Genomic DNA, 21,181 nt, shown 5'->3' with positions numbered 1-21,181 from the left:
AGTGAAAATCAAATAGAGCAGTTTTTAAACTTCTGCCCACCAAACAAGAAGCCATGACATGGCTCTGAGCAACCTGATGTGGTTCTGAGCAACCTGATCTAGTATGGGGTGTCCCTGCCTATGCCAGGGGGATTGGAATTAGATGATCCTTGAGGTCCCTTCCAACCCTAACAATTCTATGATTCTATGACTTCATGCCCTGCCCCAGACAACAGCAGCCTGCAGGAGTGAGGGGTGTGGGTGCAGGGTGCATGGCAGCCTGCAGCCCATCTCACCTACCCTTCAGAGTGAAGCAGCTGGGGGGCAGTGGGGCAGCCCTAGCCCCAGGCATCAAACACCTCCCTGGGACTGGGCCAAAGCCGGCTCAGGCCAAGGGACACAGAGCTGTGGTGCAGCTGAGTCTCTGGCTCTGGCATTAGAGCTTCAGTTAGAAAGTAGCTGTCATGGGCCAAGGTGGGTCTTGGCTGGCCCTCCTCAGCAAGATGGTCACTGCCTTCACTTGCTCCGGCTCTGAGCCCTGTAGCCAGACCTTCTGCTCTAGCAACCATTACAAAATCTGATAGCTCTATTACCATTTCAGTCCTATTGCTTCATGACAGGGATTGACTGCCTTTAGGTTTTCAGGTAGCATTTTAAGCTTTTGATTCTACCTGTTAAGCCCTAAATGACGCCTATTTGAGGGATTACCAGTGCTGGCACATAGAGGTTGGCTGGCAAAGTGGTACCCACCTTGCAGAACACCTTCACATCTGAAGGCTTGACACTTGCAAGCTGTGTACCATACCTACCATCTTTATGGTTTGGCATAGCTAACAAATGAACTCTCAAAAAAAACCCACCAATGTAAGAGATCCTAGATTCTAACCAGGCACAGCAAAAGTTAGAGCTGTGATTTATGTCCCAGCTGAGTGATTGAAGGTCCAGGCTGGAAAACAAGACTCTCTTCACCTTGCCAAATTGAGCTGATATACTTTCCACAAATAATTAATTATTCATCTGAGTCTTGTAGCACTTTCCTATTCCCTGTTCTACCTCTTCACAGCACTTATTGTCTTGGGCTGGTCTCTCAGCTGCAATCAGAACACACTTAAGGAGCCCATCAAGAAATATTTTTCATGAAGGTCGTTATGGTCTCAAAGAATTTTAAGATTTTGATGAAAGTAATTAAAAACTGTCCACCTTTCTGCAAATGATTTAAAAATAACTTAAGGATGTTTGAACATGATAACCTTGAGATTAAGAGTTGAAGAGAGCTGACAAAATAATCTGTTCTGTCTGTTAGCCTACCTCAGGACTTTCTTAATATTTGGATTGAAGTAGCTTCTTGGTCCTCAAAACAGGCTCTAGTGCCTTGTTTTCCTGTGCTGTAATGAAAGGATAAGAATATGGGGGGAATAGACATTTATGTGGAAATGGAGGAGGAAATAGTTTCTGGACATCTAGAAGATAAAAGAGTTTGTAAAAAATTGATATAGTCTCACTAAGTAGCAAAAATTATTGCTTTCCTGCATCAACAGATGTACATGAAGAGCTTACTTTTCTGACTATTCCCTTTTGTGTTTCCTATTTCCCTAAATACTTCATGTGGGATTTCTTCATAGGAGCAATGACTCAATCCAAGCAAACCAACAGTTCTCCCACTTGCCCTCCTGTGAAGGAAAATTTATTTTAGTTGAACTGGCTGATTACTGCAATGGAGGAGAATTGAATACTTGACTTTTCAAGTGGAGGAAAAGTCAAAGAATCCTCAGAGGTGGTGAGTTCTTAAGTAAGATTAATGACATCTCCTAGTTGATCTTCTTGCATTGCTAAAGTAAGAACAAACTGTAGGTCACACTGGATGTGCTCTTAGTTCAAACCAGGCCTTTCAGGTATCACCTGCCTGGAATGACACCTTTGCTTTTATTTACAACCATATTCACATACAGTAGGAGAAGTATGACTCAAATCCCGCTCTGGTGGTTTAGAAACAAAATGAATTGATAGAGGCATTGCAAGAAATTGAAACAGATTAGACACTGGTCTGAAATGCCTTGGGTGAAAACAGGAATATCTGATTTTCTTTGAGGCCTGAATTATGGTGAAATAATGCAGTTATTAATTTACAGTGGAAGTATCCTTGTGTTTTTTTCTCACTCTGTCTAGGTGAAGTTAATTTTGATGGTATAGATAGGCCAAGGTCAGATATAGGTATAATTGTTTGGAGTTAAAAAGCTTATAGCTTGCAAGTATAAGCCTATATAGCAAGGGATGTTAGTAGAAAGAGACTCCATATAAGATTGTTAAAAGACTACGATGTTGGAAACAGCCTGCAGTCAGTAGAGGTCTTGCTAGTGGTTATTGCAGTGGTGCCACAACTGTCCCAGCTGTCATTTAGAGTAGAACTGAGAATTCTAAGTATTGTTTAGGACAATTCCTCCTATTAAAAGCTACAGTATGTGCCTAGTAACATAAGAAAGATAAGTTGTCATAATTAATCTGATTTGTGTGATACCATCTGTTTCCCATTTGAGTGTTTAGCATCAGAGGCTTCTATACTAGCAGACCATTCAGGCCAAACTTTATTCTTTGATTGTGAGCTCAAGCAACATTGTATACCTCCTATCTGTTCATCTAAATGATCTTTTCCTTTGATAATAGGATATTCAATCAGGCAGTCTATACAGCCTGCTGGGGAGGTTGTGTGTTTCATGCTGTTCCCTGAAACATGCTCAGATACTCCTTTTATGGTAGCCTGCTAGTTGCAATATGCCAAAAGTATGCTTGGCACATGCTAATGGTTAAACAAGAAAAACAACCAGATTCAAATGTTTCAGAGAGGCTTTGGCATTGCTGAGATTAGTAGTATACACAGAGTAGCTGCTTTTTTTCTAGGTTCATCACTTAGGCACCAATTGGGTGATTAAACATTTGAGAAACGGAAGCTTCATTTAGATGACAAGCATACAGTTAGATGCTGGAGTTTATAAGAAAAAATAAATAATAAAACTATCCAGAACAGCCCTGGGTGCTGGATAACTAGCTGGATCAAAAGAGCCAGGACAATATTAAAAAAGTCTTAAAATCCCAGGGCAAACATTCAGCCCGAGGCATAAAACAGTAAAGTCTGTAGTCCATTACCCACTGTCTTTCTAGGGCACATTTAAACATGGCATCTTTGTTATCTGACAGGTGTGTACCAGGATCACAAGATCAAGCATGGATTTCTGACATGCCAAGTGCACTTGTACTCACATTTGTAAGGTAGTTCTGAGAAGGGTGTGGGCCACCTATAAAAAAAAGGGTAGCAAATTAGAATTATGTCTTAATAATACCATAAGGTTGAAATGCATTCAAATCTTGTCATTGATGGGCATTATGTAGGATAGGTTCAATTGTGTGACATGGAGGGACATGGACATTAAGTGCAGTCCTTTAATGCTTCCGTAAATGTCTGTGGAGTTGTCATAGGTTGAGTTGAAGCTGCTGCTGTTATTCATACTACGCTGCAGTCATGCTTCAGAAATGGAAGTGCTGGCTGGAGCAAAGTATTATGGGGCTTGAAGTTCAGATTGTAACATGAGAGGCTTTCTGTTCCAGTTGCTGTTTCTGGGTTCTGGGTTTTGGGGCATTGGGCTCTTCTGCTGAGATGGTGGTGGAACAAGAAGGGATGGGGAATAGCTCCCTGGCTTTGGGCTTTTAGCTCACTTGCTTCTGCTTCCTGCTGCTTTCTGCCATGCTTTTTCTGCAAACAGGCTAAAGTCATTGTTCATTTTTCTGAACACTGAGTTGTTTTGGCTATTATTTTTCTTCCCCCCTCACTTCAGTATTGTGAAAATATAAAGGTTAGCCCACTGGTTTGGCTTCTCCCCTTGGTTTTGTTTCAAACCATTACAAGAGTTTACTGAAGGGAAGAATTTCTACTAATATTTTATCTCAATAATTTGGACTCTGTGGAGAATGGAGAGTGTTTATTGCTACACAATGCCTGACACACACTAAAGGGATTAAGCTCAGAAAAAAGATTTCATGTAGTTCAGTGATTAAAAATAAGCAGACAATGACACAAGAGAAACACTTCTGTATTCTGACCTGATTTCTTTAGAAGAAAATATGGTGTGAACAGAAAATAAGTTGTAGATTTGTTAGATTTTATACAAAGAACAGAAAACAGGTTTATTGAAAGACTGTGAAAGGTTTGATGAGACCCTGGAGTACAGGGAAAATGCCCTCTTTAAGACATGAGGCAGATGTGCTGAGGGGAAAACAATTGTAATGACAAAGGTAGTTTGAGTGCCCTGCTTAATTCATAGTATTAATTGAAGGAGTTAGGAGCACAGGGAGACAAAAATAAAACATTTTCTCAACTGCTGCCACAGATGTGAATTTTCATGTGGCAAGAACACTTTAACTGGTGGCACAGGAGTGCAGAGGTGACAGCAAGTGCTTGGAGCCTTAATTGAGCAAGAAGATGATGGCACCTCTGATACATCTGCAGGGCACTGCAAGGTCAAATCTGGTTTCTTTAAGTGGAGTGTATTTACTGCTAGCAGGTATTTTCCAAGAGTGAAGGATTCAGGAGGATAAAGTTCAAAATACTGGTGCTATTCTTAAAATACATTTCAGTGTAGACCAACATGAGACTCATTAACAGGATGTGCAGCCTTTACAGGGACTTCAGAGATGAAGTATAAAAGTACTTACCATGTTACCATCGTGAATTTCATGCTCCAGGACTCCAGAATGTGTCTATTGAAAATGTGTAACTAATTTGCACACTAAAAATTTCAGGTCCTAGAAGTATCTTAAAGCTTTGTCGTTGGGCAACTGTTTCACAAATACAGGATTCAGCAAACAAACAAAGCTGGATCAGAGAGTTACTATCATGAGAAATTTGACTGAGATTTATATTGAACAATGTGATATTTGGGGAAAAAATGCCTGTTTTAGTAAGGCATAGCCATATGATGATAGCTATTTCTGTTAGGGTAGGAAAGAGGCAAACAAGCCTCACAAGACAAGGGTTTATTAGGATTTTTCTACTGAAAACTGGTAAGAAAATCAGAATGTTTCTAATTGTATTTGTTTTTTGATTGGTCATTGGGGTCTGTGGTTCTATGCATGCCATCCATTGCACACCTAAGAGTCACAGTAATGGAAAGTTCACAGTAAAAGCAACTCCACACAGAAAGACCTTGGACTGCTGGTGGACAGCAAGTTCTCCATGGAACAACAATGTGCTCTTGTGGCCAAGAGAGCCAATGGGATCCTGGGATGCATCAAGAAAGGTGTCCAGCAGGTCTAGGGAAGTTCTTCTACCTCTCTACTCTGCTCTGGTGAGACCACACCTGGAATACTGTGTCCAGTTTTGGGCTCCCCAGTTCAAGAGAGACAGAGACCTGCTGGAGAGAATCCAACTGAGAGCCACAAGGATGATTAGGGGACTTGAGGATCTCCCCTATGGAGAAAGACTGAGATCCCTGGGGCTGTTTAGTCTGGAGAAGACTGAGAGGGGATCTGACCAATGTCTATAAATATCTGAGGGGTGGGTGTCAAGTGGAGAGGGCCAGGCTCTTTTTGGTGGTTCACAGTGATAAGACAAGGAACAATGGGTTCAAACCTGAACATAGAAGATTTCACTTCAACATGAGGAGAAGCTTCTTTCCAGTGAGGGTGACAGAGCACTGGAACAGGCTGCCCAGGGGGGTTGTGGAGTCTCTTTCTCTGGAGACTTTCAAAACCCACCTGGATGTGTTCCTATGCGATCCTGCTCTGGCAGGGGGGGTTGGATCTGATGATCTCTTGAGGTCCCTTCCAACCTCTGATATACTGTGATTCTGTGTGAAACCAGACATATTATTCTGTCTGATAAATAAGATTAATGTTTTCTTTGAATTACTTCACATTTAGTGGTTTTCTCTAGCAAGACAGGCAGCACATTGTTTCTTACCTCCAGATGATCATTGTATTATCCTCAAAAACTACCTGGCTGATGTCTGGAACCATGCACACATGAAAAGGAAGCAGTTGGAAGCTATACTCAAATGACTTCTGGGCCTGAAACTAGGGGAACAAAGAAAGCAACTGTTTTTTTTTTTTGTAGTGCTCTTCTGTGCTTCTACACATTAATTCCAGACATTGCTTATGATGGCACTTCAGTAATATTTCCAGTCTGTGCTGGGTAGTGTGAAATGAGGGCCTGCTGAAATATGAAAATGGAGAAAGTCACCCAAAACTCTTGTTACTTCTTACCCTCCTTTACTGGTGATCTTTTAACTCTAAGGAATGGTGCAATCAATGTTTGGAAGGTTGTTAGGCTGGGTCTTGTAAGTATTTTTTCTCATAAGATTCCTCTTATTAATCAATGACATTATTGCTTGTATTGCTTTGATGACAAGACCTTTCTACAAAGGGATGTTATGAACGAGGTAATTTCTGCTTAGGTCAAGATCCAGAAACAGCCTTACCTTAGAATTTAATGAATTTTTGCCTGATTAAAGTGAATCTCTGAAGAAAGCAAGCAGAGTTTAACATTTACTCAAGAGAGAATAAACCTTGATGTTCTGCAGCAAGAGCCATGCTCTTATTAGCCTCATCAGCACTATCTGAGACTCTTTCCATAAGCCTTAACTTGGAGTTCAGGGGTTAATTGATATCCAGATCTACTGAGTAATGTTGCTAAGATCTGTTCAGCAGGAAGCAGAATGCTGGCTCCTCTTCTGAGCCAGCCAGATGCTGCACATCCCCTCTGAATTGAAAACTGAGCAGCATACAGCAGCTGTTCCCTGAAGGACAAGGAAAACACTAATACAGCGTCCCAATAGAGTTGAGAATCTAGAATTGCAGAGAATCTTGGTGACATTTAGGAAAAGGCACTGTAAACTCCTTTACAGATCTGAATTGTAACCCTCACACGAAGAACCTTGCTGCAGAGTAACCTTAAAAACTGTAAGTTGACATCTAATATTATTGATCAGAGAGTAAAGATCATTGTGCATTACTTGATAGACTGCAGAAATTGCCTATTGAGGGCAGGCTGCTTCTAACAAGCTAAACAGCATGCAAGAAATCTCAGTGGAGGGAGATGAGCTACTTTTGTTCTCAACCTCAGTGGTGTTAACCTTCAATGCAGCACACAGCCTCTCCTCAGGTTTCCTCAAATCCAACCAACTAGTGCCATTTAATTCAGCTACAAAGTGGGTCAGAGCAGCACGCAACACAACAATCAAGTTGTTGCACTGAGATGTTATCCTCTCAATGAGCAAAGTCTAGTTTCATGTCTTTTCCCCAAACATATTCAGCTGAAACTCACCATCTTGAACACTGACATTTAAATCTTTGTGTCTTTCCTTAGAGCAACTGTCCTATTAAAAATGTTCTTGACAACTTCTAGGCAGATATGGATGAATAACTCTACGGGTCTGTGTGGGAAAATATTTACACCTTACCTATTTGGATTTTATTTCCCCTTGATAAAATAAACAGAGGGCTCTGAATTGAACACATTTTCTTCACCAAATATGAAATATTTTGCTGCTTTTTAAACCTCATTTTTTTCTTATAAGTTTGGTTTTGTTTTAATTAAATGTTATTAAGAAATGAAACTAGTACAGTTTTATTACCACAGTTTTCTATTCTAGTTTAAGGATAAATTCACAGAATTTGGGATTATGTGAACAGAGTTTTATTTTTTTATCAGAAAAAAGTTGTCCAGCTCTATCATGTCACAGTTACTCATCTTACCAGCTTCAGTAAATAATTGCCTTTGATTTGTTTTTCTACAAATGTGTGAAGAATTATTGTAAATGACTATTTTTTTTCCTGCCTGAAATGGCTGTAGTACTGCTCTCCCTCCTGCCAAAGACATAATCAGCCAATTAAAGCAGGAAATACTCTAAAAGGTCAGAGCTGTATATGTAGTTTATTGTCATAGCTCTGAAAAGCCTAGCACTTAATTATCTCAGAAAGAAAGGGGTATAACAAAGAGAAAAGCATGCAGCATGAAGCCATTTGTTTGGTTACAATGGTGAAGGTGTTAAAATCCCATATGCTCAGATTGTTTCTGATGCCTTGTCAGATGATGTCCTTTTCAATGTCTCCAGGGATGGAGTGTTTCTCCTAAGCTTTTCTTTCATGGTTGTCAGCTTAAAGAATACTATTGAGTAAATGCTGCATCTGCTGCCTGTATATATTTGGGATATTCCCTGCTGATAAAAGTTTTTTATTTAATTAGGCATTTAATTGAAAGCTGAAATCAACAGCCTCATTTCAATTTCTGATTTGCTGAAACCAATATGGAGTGAATAGTTCTTGTTTTTCTTTTAAGGTAAAAGCTTAGCCAGGCAACTGAAAATGAATCAGGAAGCTTGAAACAACAAAATAACCTTTGTTAGAAGGAAACTATCTTCAGGGTCAGCTCATTAAGTAGTGAAATGTATTTGACAACATTTAGTGAATTAAACATAGTATAGCCATCTGGTCAAAAGAAGTGATTGTCCCACTCTGTTTGGTGGTGTTGCCATGTCACCTTGAATACTGTGTGCAGTTCTAGGACTTACAAATTAAGGATTTGAAGGTCCTTGGGTAGGTCCAGAGAAGAACATCAAAGCTGATACAAGGGCTGATCTTTTCTTCCTGGTAACCAGGACATTTGGGAATAGTTCAAAGCTGCATCATCAAGGGAGTTTAAACTGGGTATTAGGAAGCATTTCTCTACCGAAAGGATGGTGTCAAGATTAGAGCTGGGCAGGCCACTAAATGATTGACAGATGCTCTTTATTAACTTCTCTCCTTTCACAAAGGGGAAAAGAAAGGATATATGTGTGAGAGATTTATGAACTGAAAAATAAAACTAAAACATCTTTAATGAAAATAATAAAATGAAATATATATAAACCAATCTTGAACCCAACCCCACTGGTGGCAATTATGTCGCTATCACCACTGATGCTGTTGCAGGCTCTGGGGAAGTACCACAGATGGATTCTGGAAATGTATTCAGGAACAGACAGATTGGGATTGAAAGCCAAAGACAGTTCTCCTTGGATGTCAGCCATTGAGGAAGAGAGTTTGACCCTTGTGATCCCTCAGCTTTATACTGAACATGGCATATACAGAATAAAACACCTTGTTGGTCAGTTTAGGGTCACCTGTTCTTTCTGCTTCTTCCTGCAGGTAGAGCATTTTACTTTCTGCACCCCCAACATGGCACACAAGATTTAGCAATGACCCTGGTCTCCATGGGAACAAGTATAAGCAAAAGCCTCTCTGCATACTAATCCTTGGTAGTAACTATAAACATCAAGCATTATCACTTCTAGAAGCAGACACTCTCTGCAAAAACATGCTGTTAGCTTCAGAAAGTGCAGCTACTTAGAAGAGGCTGAGCTGACAACTAAAATCACTGAACAGAATTAGTTCTAACTCAAACCGGGACAGGTGGTCAAACACAGAAAGAGGCTTCTTAGAGAGGGGCTTACTGCTCCAAGCCTGTCAGTATTCAAAAGGCACTTGAACAATTCCCTTACTAAAATGCTTTAACTTTTAGTCAGCCCTGAATTTGTTGGGCAGGTGGACTAGATGATCGTTTTAGGCCTCTTCCAATTGAAATCTAATCTTCCACCTCTCCCTCCCTCTCCCTCTCCCCCTCCTCATTTCTGTTTCAGCTGCTTGGCTGTAACCCTCAGGATTAAGGAGGATGTGTGTACAGGTCTTGGTGCAAGGTTGTACTGCTGTTTGAGGGCTAGAACTGCAGAGGACTCGAGGAGCTAATTATCAGATGTTGCAGCTGTGTACCTTTGTCATACAGTGCAGATTCCTGGGTTAGGTGCTCATATTCTGCTTACAGCAAATGAGAAGAAATAAGGATTTGCAGTGACCTAAAAAATAACAAGCTCTTTTGATCAGGGAGCTGCCTGAGATCAGCCAGTCTCTAGATGCCATGCAGTATATCCCAAGCCTGCTTGAAGTCCTGCCTTCTCTGATGCACATGTACCTCATTTAATGGAAGAGATGCCAACCTTTCTTCAGGCTATGCTGGAGCTTTAAAAGCAAGAAGCTGGTATCCATTTTGTAAACTGTGATGCTGGCTGTTGATTAAGGCTTAGATTTAGGAAATGGAAAATGATTTCCTACCGATTTCCTCATCAGAAACTTATTAGGGGTAGAGCCCCTTTTTCCTTCTTTTCTAGAGGGAGCCAGTACAGAAGTAGAAATATAAGATTCATTTGGCCCAGAAGCAATTCTAAAGACTAGTTTTGTATTTAAAATACTCCAGAAGTAATGAAAATAAATGAACAAAACACAAAGGACAAATAATTATAAATAACACTCCCAGAAAGCAAATTTTACAGGGACAGCTTGGAGTTTTTGGTCAACTGGGTTTTATAATTTTGCTGTTTCTTTCATGATAGGTCTTCTACCTGCACAAACAAGGAGGCTGGGTTGCTGATTGTACCATTTACACTTTTAATCTCAGTATTCCTGAAGAGCTCATTTTGATTCACTGGAAAAAGTATGCTAATTTATGAGCAGTACAGAATGGAGACAGGAAATTGAAAGCTCTTTCCATTTACTTTTGGCATAGGTAAAGCACTATCCATTTACATAAGCAAATTTGCCAGCTAAAAAGAGTGCTGCTTATGGGAGCACTCTGAATTGAACACTGTGGAAATGTGCACTACCTTCCCACACATGGTTTCTTAGGGTGGTGCAAAACAATTGCTTCTGGTTAGCAAAGACTACTCTAGAGGAATAGTAGCTGGCTAAAATGATTTTTGGAACAAGGACACTGATGCAGGCTCAGGAGAAGCAGTGGGTTCAAGCCTGTTTCTGTAAGGATAAAGGGTAAAAATCAGGGTTTAAGAAAAACTTCCATCGGGAAGATTTTATCATTTCTCATCTGCATCCTCTTCTTTGCTCTTCCTTTCCTTATAATATTCCTCCCATTTTCTCATTCACTTCGTCTTCACCCTTACACAGCTACCTTCCTGTGCTACTTGCTGGTGGCTGGATAAAACGTAAAGTCATGATTTCATCATGTGGACCCAAGTACTGAAAGTACATTTTATATCTTTTGAGTCTTTTAGGTCTCTTAATGTATATTTTATGACTGCTGTTGAGAGTCTCCATCTCCAAAGGTAACATCCAAAGGCTTCTAATCAAACATTCATGTTACCAAATGTTCTCTTTGATTTATTTTAACCTATATGTTGTGAAAATAAAAATTATAAGACACTTTAAGATTTTTTTTAACTTTTTGAAGGGAGAAATTGTCATAAATAGTGAAAACTAACACATTTTATTTTCTTGCAATTTGATGGATGGCATCACTGGACAAACCAATACAGATATGATTCACTGTATGTTTTTAATGTTTTAGATGCATGTGTAATATTTAGATTGCAAGTACAATTTTAAGAGATGAGCTCTAAAAATCTATTGGAAATTTCAAAGCCACATTAATTTAGTTCTATCAAACTTGATTTGAAAATCAGTAGTTGAATTTTCACACCTTGAACCTTTTTTACCTTTTTTTCCAGCCCTCTCATGATGGCATAAAAAAACCACAGAGCTTTTTCCAGTTCTTCTTCCAGCCAGTGACAAGACACTGCTGAAATACATCAAATTAGATCAAATCTGAATTCTGGAATTACAATAAAGGAGGTGAGAGGAAAATTGTTATGGCAACTAGTAATCATGGGGACTGGATCCAGTGATGGTCTTTCTTATGTGTGATCTATTTAAATCCAAATTTTTCTGAGACAAAAATAAATTATGCCACAGAATTTCACTGGGAAAAACTTTAATTTGAATTAATTCATTATTTACTTTGATGCTTTCTTAACTTGTTTTGGTTGGTGCAGGCACAAAGATGTTGATACACTACTCAAACCCACAGTCTTTCATCTGAGAGTTCTTATGAACACTGCAGTAGTATATTTCTAAACAACCCATTTCCAGAGCCTGTAAATCAAAACAGTGTGGATAAAATCACAGCCAACAAGTTAATTTCTTAGCTTCTAATGTTTCTCTAAATATTGTTTACACTTCAACTCACTTCAAGATTAAGTAATTGTCTTACTTAAACATTTGCATTTATCACTTATTATGAAAGTTTATATTGCATGCCTCATCTGAATTAGTGTGCAGTAAAAACTCCTTACCCAGAAATGCTGCCAGTCATGAGTTCAGTTCATATGGCTTTTGCCATCTGTGAAAGAAGATGTATCTCTGGATAGAAAAGACAGATGTGACTCCTGTGGGAAAGTAAAATCCATGTTTCCCTCTATAATAGAATAACTTAAGGTTAGGAAGGTGAGAGGTGACATGAAAACTATCAGGCAACAGGTAACCAGCGAAGGAGAAAGATGAAAATGGGGGAAACTAGAAATGAGTAGTAGAAGACAGAAGGGGAGGCAGTGTACAGTAAGACAAGGGATACTGCCAAGGACATTGTCTATTGTACTCCCACATGCAAGTTGCTGTGCTCTGCTGTTCAAACTAATTTTCTTTTTATTCGCAGAGTAACTTTCAACACTACATATACAATAATATTTTATTGAGTTGGCTGAACCAAATGTGTTTTAGAAAGCCACATGAATTCCTGCCCTATTTAAATTATTTAAGCCACAATATATTATTTAGTGTTCTGTGAGTTCATTTGGTTTTGGACAATCAATTTGTGTATCGAAGAAATGACATCCTAATTTGAGTGCTTTCTTAAAAAATTACATTGAGTTACTCTCAAAAAGAACTTAGACCTCATAATACATTGTGTATTTCAAGAAACTACAAATGGCTTTCCCCTGCTTTATATGATAGATAGTTTAATTTGACTTCTCAGCTGTCAGGCAAATGTACACTGTGCAATGTAAAAGTATCATCTAACTCTCTGCAGTGTAAAGTGAGTCAAAGTGTTATCTGTTTATCAGTTATCTGTTGTTTATATGTGCACAACAATGAGACACACAAGAATTAACTGTTTTTCTAACTGCTATGCTAAATAATCTAATTAATGTAGGGTCAAACCTTAGGCCAATAACTGACATGGCTAGCAGTACTAATTTATACAATGAAGCAGCACTCATACAACGTTAAAGAAAACCAGTCTACCCTTTTCATTAGCCCACTGTATAGGCTACATCCTTCTGCTGTCAGCAGTATTATAATTGTTGTCTTGACAACATCTCTTATGTATCTAAACCCCTTCTTCACAAAGCAGAGATAACATTTCCTTAGTTGAACATGCTTTATACGATAGAATACTGAAGACTGAGCCTGCTCAAGACTGTGGCAATGGCAGGCAAAGGGCTAATCTCTTCCCCCAACTCTTTTTGTTTCTTTTTTTTTTTTTTTGTGGTTGTTGTTGTTGTCATGGATGACCAATAGTCCTAGGGAGAAAAGTTTCATCAGGAAAGTGATAGGATGTAAAATTAGAAAATTCTATCAAAAAATCGTATTTCATGTTAGGTTGTGAGCCAGTTGTAGCTGGGTAACCATGTTTTAACAAAGACAAACTGATACCTAGGTTTTTTAAATAGATCCTGCTGCCTTTGCCAGATGGCAACAAAATAACAAGCAACACTGCTGTTGGAAGCAAGAAAATAGGGACATATGCACCTGTTCTTCCTACTGCTTCAGAGATAAAATATTATTCCTTTTGTCAATCGTGATTTCATTAAGTGACAGTTTTGCCGTGAGAAATCAGCACTTGCTTCTGTAGGACTTGAGTAAAAATACACTGCTCTGATAGCCTGAGACACTAGGAAGGAGTTCTTCAGTATGAGGGTGGTGAGACTGCAATAGGTTGCCCAGGGAGGTTGTGGATGCCTCCCCCCTGGAGATGTTCAAGACCAGGCTGGATGAGGCCTTGAGGTGCTGGGTCTAGTTGAAAGGCATCCCTGCCCATGGTAGGGAAGTTGGAGTAGATGATCTCTAAGATCCCTTCCAACCTAAACCGTTCTATGATTCTATGATCTAGTTGCAGACTCAACACCCTGTATGCTCCCAAATGTTGCCCTGCTTGGTTACTAAAACCCTTCAGATCAACACTGATAGGCATATGGCAATTCCTCCTTTAGCTGCACCTGGTATTTGACTGCAGTGGTCGCTGGAAAGCTTAGGAATTGAAGTTGTTTCGTCTTCCTCATATTTTCCTTCTTTTATTCTGTGTATACTTCCATTATTTCAGCTTTTTTTTTTTTTTTTTGTAATTTGTTTTTCAATAAACCATCAGAGAGCACTAACTTTTGGATGGTGAAGCATCAGGGCTGTTCCTAAATGTCTTTCCTTTTGGGTCACTTGTATTCCACCACCTGTTTTCTAAGCTGGTTTTCTTACCATTTTCTGCCTTCTGCTGTCTTAACATTGCTGAGAACTTATCACTAAAGGAATCTAAAGTATTGAGATGTCAAAACCACTGAGAGGCACCTGCAGTGAATTTCCAGCAACTAATTCTCATCCATTTCAGTGGCACAGTATTATGGTCACAGCACTTCTAAATTTCTTTCTAGTAATCTAAAAAATCTGTCTTATTGACACTTTAACCCCTTGGCTAGGCTAGTATATCTATATTTGACTGTTAGTATACAGACTGCATTGATACACAGTTATTTATATTTGACTTTGTAGGTCTAACAGTTAACTTCTGATCTCCCGTTTGTACTTCTGGTTCTCACACATCAGTTTCAGTCACTGCCTCAGACTGCACCACTAGTGTCCAGTTTCACTTTTGAATAACCTCACAGGCTTTAATATTTAGGTATAAGTAATTAGTTACCTTCTGTGAGAAGTAACCTACTATTCACTCAAGCTGAGTGCATATGGTTGTGTTTTCCTTTCTCTCTGCAAAGATGTGAGTAAGCTTAATGTCTCACAACAAAATGGCTAATCCTAGCACTGAATTTGTGACATCATTCCTGCACCCTCCAGGACCAGCCTGAGCTTTGTCAGTGACACAAAGTGGGAAATAAGACTAACACAAGTAATACAGGATATTTGACAGGGCTTATGGGACTGTGCAAAACTTACCATGGGATGTTCAGGAGAAAGGCCAAAGATGGGGAAAGAGGAGGATCAGGAGGGAGAAAGGAGAAAAAAGCTACTCCTCTGTGAAAAGGTGTCTGACTACAGACTCAGTCACAGTCTGACTGTGACTATTCCAAGGGCTTATCCCTCCTTTTGGTTTTCTGTGTTGTCTCTTGCTGCCTTCCACAGTCACACACATGCCACATGGAGTAAAACCTAATCACTGCATGTCTGTCAAAGTCCAGGTCATTGACATGATTGTCACCTCTGTGTGCCTAAGTAAGATTTCTTGCCTTTTCTCTTCAACTTTTTTATTTCTTTTCATCTTTCTGATTGATATTTTGATTGTCTGAATACTTATCTCCTATTTTCTCTTAGGTCTTCTAAGCCAAACGTGCTTGAGGTCAATTTATCTCTATTACCTGTATGTGTGCTGCAGGGGATGGAAGACTCTGCGCTTGACTTTTTAGCCAGTGACTCCAAAGGGAGCTCTGAAAGCTTCCCTTGATCATATCATTAATGGAAAGGTATCTCAGGCCTGTGAGGAGCAAGTAGGTAATTTTATCTGTACTTTAGGATTCTATACTTCATATTTTATTAGGGAAATGTACAATGATGCCTCAGTGAAAAACAAAGTGTCAGTGATGGAGCGTTATTACAAACTGAAAACCATATTTTGCGTAATTTATGTTAATAAGAAGTTTTCCAGAGTAGAATTGTTGTAGAGCTCACTTTTGAGTGACTCAGCTTCAAAGACCAGCCTAGCATTTTAAGATGTTATTCATTTCAGTTTGTAGTAAAACCCCGACATTTAAAATAACCTAAATTAACTCAGGCTTGTAAAAACAGGAAACAAACAAAAAATCTTTTTTGAAAGAGTTTGAATAAATTATTTTTGACTTAAAAGCTCTCCCAAATGAGTCTGGGAGCCTGCCTCATCCCTGGCTGAACTGGAGTTGTCCTGTTTCTGGGCCAGCTGGCTCCTCAGGCTTTCTAAGTCAGGGCTAGAGGAAGGTTTCCAACATACATTCTTTGAAATCAATATATTTCCACAGGATATTATGCTTTAGACAAATCAAAAATTGCCTATCAGAAAAAAAAATCAACTGGAAAATATCCACCCAGCCTTTTTTGAGATGACAGATATCATCTAATAAAAGAATGGTATCCCTAATTTATCTGCAAGATGTTCAGGTGATAGCATTCTAGAATTCTAACTGCTCAAGTCTTCAGAAAAATCAAATGCAAGCTAAGTATGAGCAAGTATAATCATGGGACAGCCTCTCTAGTGTGATGATAAGAACTTTCCTGCATTTGTATGATAATTCTCTTCATTTTGCTCAGTCATGGAGTGTGCAGTCAGAATTTTAGAATGGTGCAAAGGATGTAATATCTGACCATCCTTAGAAAAGTGGCTGCAGCTGTGCCTGTGACTGGATGCCAGAGAGATTAATCAGCTGAACCACTGACATCTGGTTATAGGAATACTACAACTAGGACATAGAACACCAGCTGGAGTGTGACATCTGAAGTGCTCACAAAGAATCATATTTCTTCTTCAAATCAGAAGAAAATAGAGAGGTTAATATCAATGTGAATATGCAATGAAAGAGCAAACAAGGAGCAGACGTGACTTTGTACTTGCTAGAGGCACAAGCTGCTCAGTGCAAATGTGCACACTCTGTGTTTGTAGCTTTTCAGCATGCATCTCCTTTTTCCTCTAATGGAGACATTGATAACTAAAGAGACACATCATGCAACTGGCAGACCAATACATTTCTTTTCTTACATATTTTTTTTTTGGTTAATGTATCAATTCCCCTTTCATTCTTTTCTCTCTCTGATGAGTGTCCTGGCACAAAATGATGAAAGCAGTACCTGCAGTCTGTGCAAGTAGGGATTTGTTAGAAAGAATTCACAAAATGGAAAAACTTTTTGTTTTGCTGGTGAACATAGTATTGCCACAAGATCTATAGATTTTATGTGCTCCAGTGAAGCCCTCAAACATGGCATGAGTAGTGGATAGGCTGGCATCTTGCCAACCGTAGCAGAATGATTTTTATTCTGAGCTGATATGGCATAGTTCTAGAAATGTTATGCTCCTTCATAGGTGCCACCCAAACTCAGATGCATTCTGTAAGTGCTTGTGCAGACTTTAATTTTTATACCTGGGAACTGTACTTCCCCTGTAATCCCAGGGCAAGTGCCAGAACCCTGAGACCTCTGCACTGTGGATTCAATGAAAGCAGCAGCCCTTCACAAGCAGCCCTGTAGAAGGTGGATTTTAGTCTTATCTTTGATGATAATTTCCCATGCAACAAACACAAGGTTCTTAAACAGAGAATTTGGGGTTGAAGGTTTGCCACCTGAAACCATATTGGGCAATAAATGGTCCATAAAGGGTCTGTTTTCAAAGACAGGCCCAACGAACAAGTGACAAAGTGACAGATCCTCTTGTTAAGTGTTTGTGCCTCTAATGCCAGGCTTTAAGTGTAAAGGTTTGGAACCAGAGCCTCACACCACACATGAGAGCAGTTATGCTTGAGGTTAGGAGTGCATCATCCAAGAGCTGATACATTGGCCAGACTATTCCCTAAAACAAATGTAAGCTTATTACCATTAATCACTTAACCTAAAAGAAAGCTATGAAGCTCCAGTGTACTAAAGTTCACAAGGTTATTTTAAACACTTTCAGAGACTATAAAATAATTGAGGGAAATATTTTTGAGCAGTCACAATTTCACTCTTAGGTCTTAAGAAAAAATCCTATCCAGACAATTGTTAATAAAGAATTGAATCACACAGGACAATTTCTTCTGCATTTGTAATAATTTTATGGGTAAAAATCAGACTTTCTGTCCTGTTTTTGATTAACAAGACAGATGGATACGAAGCATCTATGTACTTCACATAGTTATACTCCTACAAATATCTCCAGAAATAAATATCCAATCTCATACCCAGAGTGGTAAAATGATTGTCACTGATGGAGGATTTGATATACCCAACAAACACACACACACATGTATGCACACAACAGCATTAATACTACGTATGTACGAGAGCAAGAAAAAATTTCAGAGGTGATTTTTATTTTTTTGGACACCAGTTCATGTGGTTAACCAGAAATCCTTTGGCAATCTCTTCAGAACAAACAATTACTTTTGAAGAACCCTACACTGATAAATGCTTGGTAAATGAATAATATATTCTTGTCAGCAGCAGGACACACACAACGTTTAGCTAATGATGAGCTTCTGCAGAAATTAATTTGAGAGGCAAGTTACTGAAAGCTGATTTTGTGGGTAACAGCTAATAATTCTCATCGTTGAATGGGCAAGTAAAATGCAGTAATCTACATTTTGGAGGAACAGAAACATTTTCTTTCCTGATGAATAATGTTTGTCAATATGATCGCAAAATCAAGTTGCTAAACGAAGCAACTAAGTGAATATTAAAAGGAGTACATACTAATGTGAAATGCTAATGAGACAAGTAATTGAAACAACTGTGATTGTGGAAGGATTTATGTCTATGGTTGAAGTTAGTTTTAAATTTTAAGCCAATTTCAAGGCCACAGATTACAAGGTAAAGACGTGAAAGTTACTGAAACGCACACATTTCAATTGCACCTGAGCTGTCATACTGGTGAAATAAAAAGTGGAAGCTTTGATTCATATTGTTAGAGACATTTGAGAGATTAAACTTTGAGATAAGTTGATCCCTGTTTGTGACTAAACGCAGATGCAGAATGGCATGGCCTAGAAATGCCAGGCTTTTTAATCTGTTTTAGCAAAGAATCACTCCTCGGGAAACAGCATGAAGGGAAGCGGAGTGTTGCTCAAAGGAAAAGCTCAGGGACCATCTCAGCACATTGGTTCCTTCATCATGCATCCTTTTACTTGTTCTGGTTCCCTCCAGAGACTTCTGTGAGGTGGGACTGGCAGCTTCTCAACAAGAAGACAGATCACACAGCCTGATTAATGCATTTCTCAGGCCACAGAACTGTTTGTGGTTTAGGACATTAACCTATACGTTGTCTTTTACTTAACTATAACCTCTAGGATGGCTTCTAGTGGTAATTCAGAGATTTGCTGCTTTCATTGCCAGTGAATTCCAGTGGTCACCTACACATTCATGCTTCATCTGAATTCCCATCACTTTATCATTGATCTCCAGACTCATTCATTGCCTTTCCATGCTTAGAGAGCCCAGAGGTATTCTGTCTCTGTGAAAACATGGTTCTAGTTTAATCAAATTGCCTCTCAATTACCTAACAAATTTAAGAGCATGAAGACACAAAACTAACAACAACTTCATGTAACTGTAAAGCAAGTTCTGGTTTCCAAAGCTAATAACTGGAAAGAAGAAACAAACATTGTGATCATGCCTATCTTTTTCTCAGAAAGTATGAGTGTACCTCCAAAAGCGGAAAGCTGGACTCCTCTCAGCTTCAAAGATATTTCCTGTCCAGAGTAACCACTTTATTATCCAGGCAAAACAGAAACTGTGGGACATGGAGCTGGGCATTGTCTGCATTCAAGGTGGTGGGAAGAAGCATGGTTCTGGAGCTAGAGGTACATATTTTCTCTTTGGAAAGGAAGTAGAATGAACAGTCCTGAAGTGAATATTTGAATCCTTTCCTATTTCTAACAACAGCTGGAAGAAACAAAACCTTAGCCTGATAATTTGGGAAGGGAATTTCTTTCTAGACACTCCAGGTAAGGTGAGAGGCTCACTGTGCTGAGCAGATGATAAATTAATACCTTTCAGGAGTAATGAGTGCTTGAAGGATGTGAGCACCTAATGTGGCATGAAAGATTAACTTGTCCATGGACATGCAGCAGGACATTTTCTAAACCAGGAGTAAAATTCAAGAAGCCACATTTTCCCTGCAATGCCCTCCACACTGCACTGACAGCTGCTCCCCAGCAAAGAGTTACACATGAGATTAGAAACTCAGGAGACCAAACCCCAAAAGACACTCACTGCTTCTGTGCCAGATCTGCTTGTCTCCTCAAAGCTCAAAGACAAAAACTATGGTTCCAAAATACAAGCTTATCATGCATTAGTAGAACTTTTAGAAGACACTCATTGCCCAATTTTACCCATGCCAGTTAACCATAGGTTGTGATACAGTGCATTGAACAAAACATTTTCTCTCAGGTATTGTTTATTGGAGTAGAAAATTCCTTTAACTTCCCTCCCCCTTTTTTTTTAAATTTTTTTCCACCAGGCATGCTGTAGTTTTTCTGAATACTTTATTTTCTTTTCTGATAATGGCATTAATTCTGCAGATTCAGCTGGGCTGGGTGAAAGCCTGATGTAAATAATTTACAGACAGCTGAGAAAGCTTACCAAAATGTTTTCTGATAGCTACTTCACAATTAGGGCCTAGTATATTTTATTTTGTTTTTATTAGAAGTTTCTTAATGGAAGTTTGAGAGTGTACAGCCAACATTGTTCATCATGCTGTTTCTGTAGTCTAGTTTCAAGTAGTAAAATATACTCTGAGTTGCATAGCTAATGTTAAAATCTGCTGAGTACTGCATGTATGATTTAGTCTCCACAGAACTTAATCTGAAAGTCTCCTTTAGCCAGTAGACTGATGATTAGAGTGTCCAGTACGTTTTCCAGATACTTGGGTAGAACCCTGTTGATTCCCTAAACCAACTGGAATCTGTATCAAAGCAATGTATCCTAACATATAAATCACAGGATATGACAGAACAAGTCTGTCTAAGCACTACTGTCAAAGTGTGTCAAAGCTGTAAACACACTTACCTGTTCCTTGGGGAACTAGGTAGAGAGACATACAACCCTCTGCTCTGCTAAGTGACTGCCCTGCTGGAGGCTTCCACCTGTGGGGACAGGAGGAAGCCCAACCATAAGCAGCCTGCAGCCTGGTGTTTAGTGTTTCTCCTCAGGATGAAAGAAATTCTCCAGTAAAGCATCTTGTGTGAGCACAGGCCATAAGAAAAATAGTTTGTCAATACTTGCCTCTCCTGGGCAAGGTTCCTGATAGGTTTTCGTAGAATCATTTTGGTTGGAAGAGACCTCCAGGATCACTGAGTCCATCTGTTAACCTCCTACTGCCAGATCACCACTAAACCATGTCCCTCAGCACCACATCTACATTGCTTTTCACTCCCTTCAGGGATGGGGCATCCACCAC

This window comes from Indicator indicator, chromosome 12 (genome assembly GCF_027791375.1).
Source record: "Indicator indicator isolate 239-I01 chromosome 12, UM_Iind_1.1, whole genome shotgun sequence".
Taxonomy (NCBI): Eukaryota; Metazoa; Chordata; class Aves; order Piciformes; family Indicatoridae; genus Indicator; species Indicator indicator.
The sequence above is the reverse complement of the archived record's forward strand: the minus strand, read 5'-3'. Positions refer to the sequence as shown.